Genomic DNA, 7,160 nt, shown 5'->3' with positions numbered 1-7,160 from the left:
CTGACCTCGTGATCCGCCCGTCTCGGCCTCCCAAAGTGCTGGGATTACAGGCTTGAGCCACCGCGCCCAGCCTAGCCAGTCTTATTTGCTTCTTCTACAAAATGTAACTTGCAATATGTCTGTTATTATTGTTGGATACAAAGTTCTTCATTGATAAGGGTCCTACAAATAAAATAAATTTTAAAAAATTCTAGGATTTACCACCAGCTCTGCACTAAGCACTAGGACAAGCACTTTACAAATATTTTATATAAGACTTGTAACAACCCCATAAAGTAGATACTATTATTCTCATTTTACACATAAAGAGGCAGGATCAGAGAGGTTAAGTGCCTTGCCCAAGGTCACACAGCATGTTCTTCTCTGCCATGAAACTTCCCTAATTCTTCCATCACTTTCAAAAAAACATATCTCTAACAATTTCCAAGTTCATTTTGTGCTCTCCTTTGCCACAGCCACCTTGCTGGAAGCCTCCTTAACACCTGCCACTCAGTCCCGGGCACCTGGCCAGTCTCATCGCTTCAATTCATTCTTTATGTAGCTCTAAGGCAAATATTTAATTTAGTTTGCTTCATGGTCAAGCAGGTAGCATGGCCTGTGCTGCATTAAATGTCAACCCTTCAACTTAGGATTTAACAAGGGATGCCCCAATAGAGGTGGGGACGGTTGCTTCGTCTTCAAGTCCTTCCTCCACTGTAGGGGGTCCTCTCACCCATGCTCTGCCTCCTGGAATACTCTGTGTCCAGCAGCCAGAATCCACAGTGAGAAGGTCTGGGAGGTTGGAAGAGAAGCAGATTGGGGGAGCCACACAGCCCCGTAGCTGTGAATGAGAGGATGTTTGGGTGACGGGGACTGGTCACAAGCTGGAGATATTGAAAGAGCAGGGGAGTCAGCGCCATGGACCTGACACCTGGCGGATCCTGACACCTGCTGAGCTCCCTGGAAGCCTTCCATGAAGAACACCCTCCGACCACAGGCACAGCGTGCTCTCTGCCAGCTCAACTTCTGTGCATCCTTTGCACTGCATCACCTTATATAATCTTCTCCCACTGCTTGTTCAGGCGAAGTTATTTCAGTGACTCATCTTTTCTTCTCCCAAGATAAACTGTAAATTCCTAGGTCTCATTTTCTTTTGACCTCAATACAGTATCCTGAGCCCAGCAGGACTGGAGGAAAGCTGGCGTGATGTGTGACTTCACCTGCCTTTGATCAGCATGAGACTCGGGGAAGTCACCTCCCCTCCTGGCCTTTCCTTTCCTTCTTATAAACATCAACTCCCTCATCCCCATTCACCAAGAAAAATGCCTTTTTGCTCAATATAGTTTGTATTTATTTTCTCAGCTTTATAATCTTCTTGTAAAGACAAGGGCTGGACTTGATCGTTCCTACCAAAGGAAATGGAATTCTTTTTAAACAATTTACAATGAAATCTGACCCAGGGCCAATGGCATGGACACCCCCTTCAAATGAATTGGAGGAAATGGAACAAAGCTCAGAGAGAGAGGTGCGTCTCATTTAAGTGCCTTCCACGAGGCACTTGTGTTCACTGACATTAATGGACTCCAGCAGTTCGCACGGCACTTGCTGGGTGGCGTGGGGAAGAGAAGGAAGTTTAAAATAGACAGGTTCTGCCATCGAGGAACTTACTCTCTAGCTGGGGACACAAAACCTGCACACATTTAAGGTCAAGGATATGTCACAATGAGACTAAGGAGTCCATAAAACTGAAGAAATCTCTGAGTTTAATGAATCTAGGAAGGCTTCCTGGAAGAGGTGACATGTGAGATATGAGGGGTGGAGACAGCTGGTAAGTACTGGTGAATCCATGAAACAAAAAATCAATAACCCTCCAATGGGGGCAATTTTAAGAAAAACAAAAAGGTTCCCTCTTTTCTTTTCCCTTTTTCCTTGCTTCTGAATTTCAAAGGAATAGATGCTCACGGGTATAAATTTATAAAACGGAGGAAAAAAGAAAATGAACATCACTTAGAATCACATAATTAAAAGATAACTATTAGAATTTCAGTGTATTTGTTCTAGTTTTTGTGTCCATGTTTATGTATATTTTTAAATATATATGCATAAAATAGGGATCCTACAGGATAGTGTTAAAACCTAATTTCTTCTTATATTGTGAGCACTTACTTTCTTACTGAAGATTTTTTGGCCAGGCATGGTGGCTCATGCCTGTAATTCCAACACTTTGGGAGGCCAAGGTAGGCGGATCAGGAGGTCAGGAGTTCACCACTTGCCTGGCCAACATGGCAAAACCCTGTCTCTACTAAAAATACACAAAAAAATTAGCCGGGCATGGTGGCGGGTGCCTATAATCCCAGCTACTCAGGAGGCTGAGGCAGGAGAATCGCTTGAACCCAGGAGGCAGAGGTTGCAATGAGCCGAGATCGTGCCATTGCACTCCAGCCTAGGCAACAAGAGCAAGACTCCGTCTCAAAAAAAAAAAAAAGAAAATATTTCAAAACAATTTTAATGGCTACTTATTATTTCATCTTTTGACTGGATCCTGATTTATTTAATCGTTCTCTGTTGTTTCCAGGTTTTCATTATTCTGAGTGACGCAGCAATTTGCCTTTGGTAATTAAAGCCAGGAATCATACAGGCAGAGCCTAGTTTTGTTTTATTGGTGATAAGGAAATCAAACAGCACCACGTGGCTGCAGGACTGGTGTGCAGCAGAGGGGCACATCTGCAGGTCCCGGGACCTATATCTCGTCTGGGAAAGATTCAGGATTGAAGAGATCAAGAGGAAATGCTGATGAAAATGAATTTGGGGAAGGAGGCAGGATTTGAGTTTCCAAACAGATCTTACTGGGAGTAGAATTAAACAGCAGCTGAATTCTCCCTGGGGAGACAGTGTGGGTGAGACTTGCCGGAAGTAACAGACAAATCAGTAGCTGTCAGTGGCCTGACCTTTTGGAGCTCTGGAGCTTCCGAGATGCTCACCCGTTTCCGGCCAATCTTGGTTAATCTGATTGCCACCTTAATTGAGGATGGGGATTTAAAAGGAGAGAAACGTGTCTGATTGGTTTAATGTCAGGGCTTCAATTCTTCACGAACTACAGGCTTCTTTGGGCTTCGATGTGCTCTTCAAGCAAAGAATAGATGAAAATAAACAGAATGTTTTTCCATTCTCTGTCTCTCGGGACCACTAACAGCAGGAAAATTTTATGCCAACCATTTTGGGGAAATAGAAAGCCTGGTTTCAAATCCAGTTCCAGCTTTGGCAAGCTGTACAATCTTGTGTGCCTTGGTCTACTTCTCTGCAAAATGGGAGGAAGGGAATCTACTTAACAGGGTTGTGGTGAAGACTAGATAAGTTAACACAGTGAAGTTCTTACAACTATTCCTGGCACACAGTAAGAACTCAGTAATTGTTAGCTTTCATCATCATCATCATCATCATCAGTATTACTATGATAATTATTATTAAAATCTTTTTCCCAACTTAGGAGAAAAAAGGCAGGGTAGAAAAAAATGGAATGTTGGAGCAACGATAGCCCTTAATGTCCTTTATCTTTATTTTATTCTTGGATGTGAAGTACCAATCACGATTAAGATATCTAAATCCAAGGCCAGGCATGGTGGCTCACACCTGTAATCTCAATACTTTGGGAGGTCAAGGTGGCAGGATCACTTGAGCCCAGGAGTTTGAGACCAGTCAGGGCAACAAAGTGAGACCTCATCTCTAAAAATAAAAATAAAATCAGCCAGGCATGGTGGCGCATGCCTGTAGTCCCAGCTACTTGGGAGGCTGAGGTGGGAGGATTGCTTGAGACTAGGAGGTCAAGGCTGCAGTGAGCCGTGAATACCACTGCACTGCAGACCACTACACTCTAGCCTGAGTGACAGAATGAGGCCCCGCCCAAGGACAAAGCTCCATGAGGAAACACAAGTGAAAGGGCGTCATGATGACCATGAGCAACAGCTAATGTGTTTCAAGCTTGTCTGTTCCAGGCATTATGCATTCTTTCATTTCAATCTTTATAAAAAGCCTATGAGGTTGACACAGTTATCCTTGTTTTACAGATGGCACTAAACCTAGGTTCTTATCTAATATGTTGACTTGTAAAATTAAAGAACTGAGGTCTCTGCCTGCAAATACCTTGTATTGTTGGTAGGTAAAAAATAGAATTGAAAATACATTCACCAGGAACATGGAACATATAATCAGGATCATACGAATTAACTGTTACACACACACAGAGCAGGGTTGCTGAGGAAACTAGAGATGGGATAGAAGGTGTCAAAGGAGACTAATTTTGAACATTATTTAAAAGAGAAGGATTCCATTGTTTGGTGAGAAAGAGGGTTTTCCATGTCAGAAATGGTGAAAAGAAAACAGACATTTCCTGACTGCCTATTATTTTAACTGCCTAACTTAAGCACCTTGTTAAAAAAAATAAAATCCCATGAGGTTAGTATTGTCAGTCTTCAGAAGAGAAAACCACGGCTCAGAGAGGTTGTCTAATTTGCCCACGATCACACAGGAAGTGAGGAACAGAGTCAGGAACACAGTCAGGGAGGCCCTCTGACTTCGGAGCTGTGGGAGATTTGAACTAAGAGTAAATATTCCAAGTGGGGATATGAAGAAAATGTGCTCAAGTAGGAAAGGACAATTTCCAGGACAGATTATTCTCGAAAAGTCACGTGTAACTGATGAAATCTGGGCTCTGTGGATGGTACCACCATCAAGTTCCTGGTGTGGATAGTGAACTATAGTTATGCAGATGTTCACACTGCAGGAGGCTGGGTGAAGGGTACACAGGACCTCTCTGCATTTTTTTTGCAACTGCCCATGAATCCATATTTCAAAATAAAAATTTTTTTAAAAGTTGGCAGATAGGCCAGGCATGGTGGCTCATGCCTCTAAAACAGCACTTTAGGAGGTAGAGACAGGAGGATCACTTGAGGTCAGGAGTTCGAGACCAGCCTGGCCAACATGGTAAAACCCCATCTCTACTAAAAATACAAAAATTAGCCTAATGTGGCACATGCACCTGTAGTCCCAGCTACTCAGGAGGCTGAGGCAGGAGAAGCACTTGAACCTGGGAGATGGAGGTTGCAGTGAGCCGAGATCGCGCCATGGTACTCCAGCCTGGGTGACACAGAAAGACTCTGTCTCAAAAAAAAAGTTGGCACATAGCGAAGGCAAAGATGCTTCTTTCTTTCTTTCCTTCTTTCTTTTTTTTTTTTTTTTTTTTTTTCAGATGGAGTCTCACTCTGTCACCCAGACTGGAGTGCAGTGGCACGAACTTGGCTCACTGCAACCTCTGCCTCCCGGGTTCAAGCGATTCTCCTGCCTCAGCTTCCTGAGTAGCTGGGATTACAGGCATACACCACCATGCCTGGCTAACTTTTGTATTTTAGTAGAGATGGGATTTCGCCATGTTGGTCAGGCTGGTCTCGAACTCCTGACCTCAAGTGATCCACCCTCCTCGGCCTCCCAAAGTGCTGGGTTTACAGGCGAGAGCCACTGTGCTCAACCAAAGATGCTTCCTTTGAGTAGAGGTAGTAACTGGCGGAGGATTCTGGCTCAGGAGCCTGATGAGCCATGGGAGCACAAGAGCATCCCAACATCATGCCAGAGCCTCTCCTGCCACCCCCTAGAGCGACCAACCAGCCCCACACCAGGTTGGTCACAAATGGAGGGAGAATAAGATTTGCTGACTCATATATTGAGTATCCATTATGGGTCCCCCCACTGTGCCAAGAGCTACCTGGCGATATGAGACACTGCCAAGACAGGACTGGTTTGGAGGCTCTTACAGTCTAGTTGGAGACAAAAAGCACAATCAAGACCGAGGCAGGTGGATTACTTGAGCTTAGGAGTCCGAGACCAGCCTGGGAAACATGGCCAAACTCCATCTCTACAAAAAGGACAAAAATTAGCCAGGCATGGTGGCATATACCTGTAGTCCAGCTATTTGGGAGGCTGAGGTGGGAGCATCACTTGAGCCTCGGAGGTGGAGGTTGCAGTGAGCTGAGACTGCACCACTGCACTCCAGACTGGGAAACAGAGCGAGACTCTGTCTAAAAATAAAGTATTAAATAGCTTAAATAATATACACAGTTTTGTGTTTTATAGCATAAGGAGAACATGCCTTGGAATTCAGCAAAACTGGGACCATGAGCTATGTGACCTCAGGCAGGTGTGCCACACCCTCTGTGGGTTTCCTTGTCTGTGGGAGGTGAGCAAAACACCGAATATGTGCTGGGATACACTGGGCTCCTACTGTAGTTGGCAGCTCCCTAGTCCTCTTCATTCTATTTCTTAAGTGTTTATCCTGGTGTTGAATTGTCATCATAATTATCATTTTGAATGTGTGCTTCAAATTCCAGTGAGAAGATCCACAATAATGTGTCAAATCTTTTCCATATTGTTTGATGTATATCTTGTTTACACTTTCATGCTATTTAAAACAATGCTGGAAAGAGTATGTAGACATTATAGCTGTTTCCATTTTGTGGATTATTTCCTTAGACTGGATTTCCAGCAATGGAGTCAAAAGGTACGCATATTTTTAAGACTCAAGAATTTCAATGGTCTCTTCGGGAGCAGGAAAGGCCTGAGAGTAGCTAGAGGGGAGATTCCAAGCAGCAGTCCTGTGGACCCCAAGGCCGCAAGAAGCTCTGGCTTCCCAGGTGAAGAACTTGGTGGCATTCTGCAGCTGAGGGGTGTCATTTGAGGTCTTTCTGAAGAGGAGGTACTGGAGGATGAGAATGGTGTATTAGGAAGGGTAGCCATGGGTCTGGCTATGGTTGAATTTGAGTTTAAAGAGCTCAGAAGAAGGGAGAACATCATCTCCTTGACTCCTTATGCAGAAGTCAAGGCATAAGAAAAAAGGATGCCGGGTGCAGGGGCTCACGCCTGTAATCCTAGCACTTTGGGAGGCTGAGGTGGGAGGATCGCTTGGGCCCAGGAGTTCAAGACCAGTCCAGGCAACATAGCAAAATTGTGTCTCCACCAAAAAATGCAAAAATTAGCCCAGTGCGGTGGCATGTACCTGTAATTCCAGCTATTCAGAAGGCTGAGGTGGGAGAATCACTTGAACTCGGGAGGCGGAGGTTACAGTGAGCCGAGATCACACCACTGCACTCCAGCCTGGGTGTCAGAGCAAAACCTGTCTCAAAAAAAATAAAGAG

The 7,160-nt window shown here is 44.5% G+C and overlaps 1 protein-coding gene across 1 annotated transcript in view; it reads right to left on the bottom strand.

Moving 5' to 3' along the window:
* EFR3B (EFR3 homolog B (S. cerevisiae)) overlaps positions 1–7,160 on the bottom strand; it is a 112,301-nt gene that overhangs the window by 74,059 nt on the left and 31,082 nt on the right. The window lies entirely within an intron of this gene.

The sequence above is a fragment of the Colobus angolensis genome, unplaced genomic scaffold (assembly GCF_000951035.1).
Source record: "Colobus angolensis palliatus isolate OR3802 unplaced genomic scaffold, Cang.pa_1.0 Scaffold109, whole genome shotgun sequence".
NCBI lineage: Eukaryota > Metazoa > Chordata > Mammalia > Primates > Cercopithecidae > Colobus > Colobus angolensis.
Note: the sequence above shows the minus strand (reverse complement) of the source record. Positions and strands in the feature narration are given on the sequence as shown.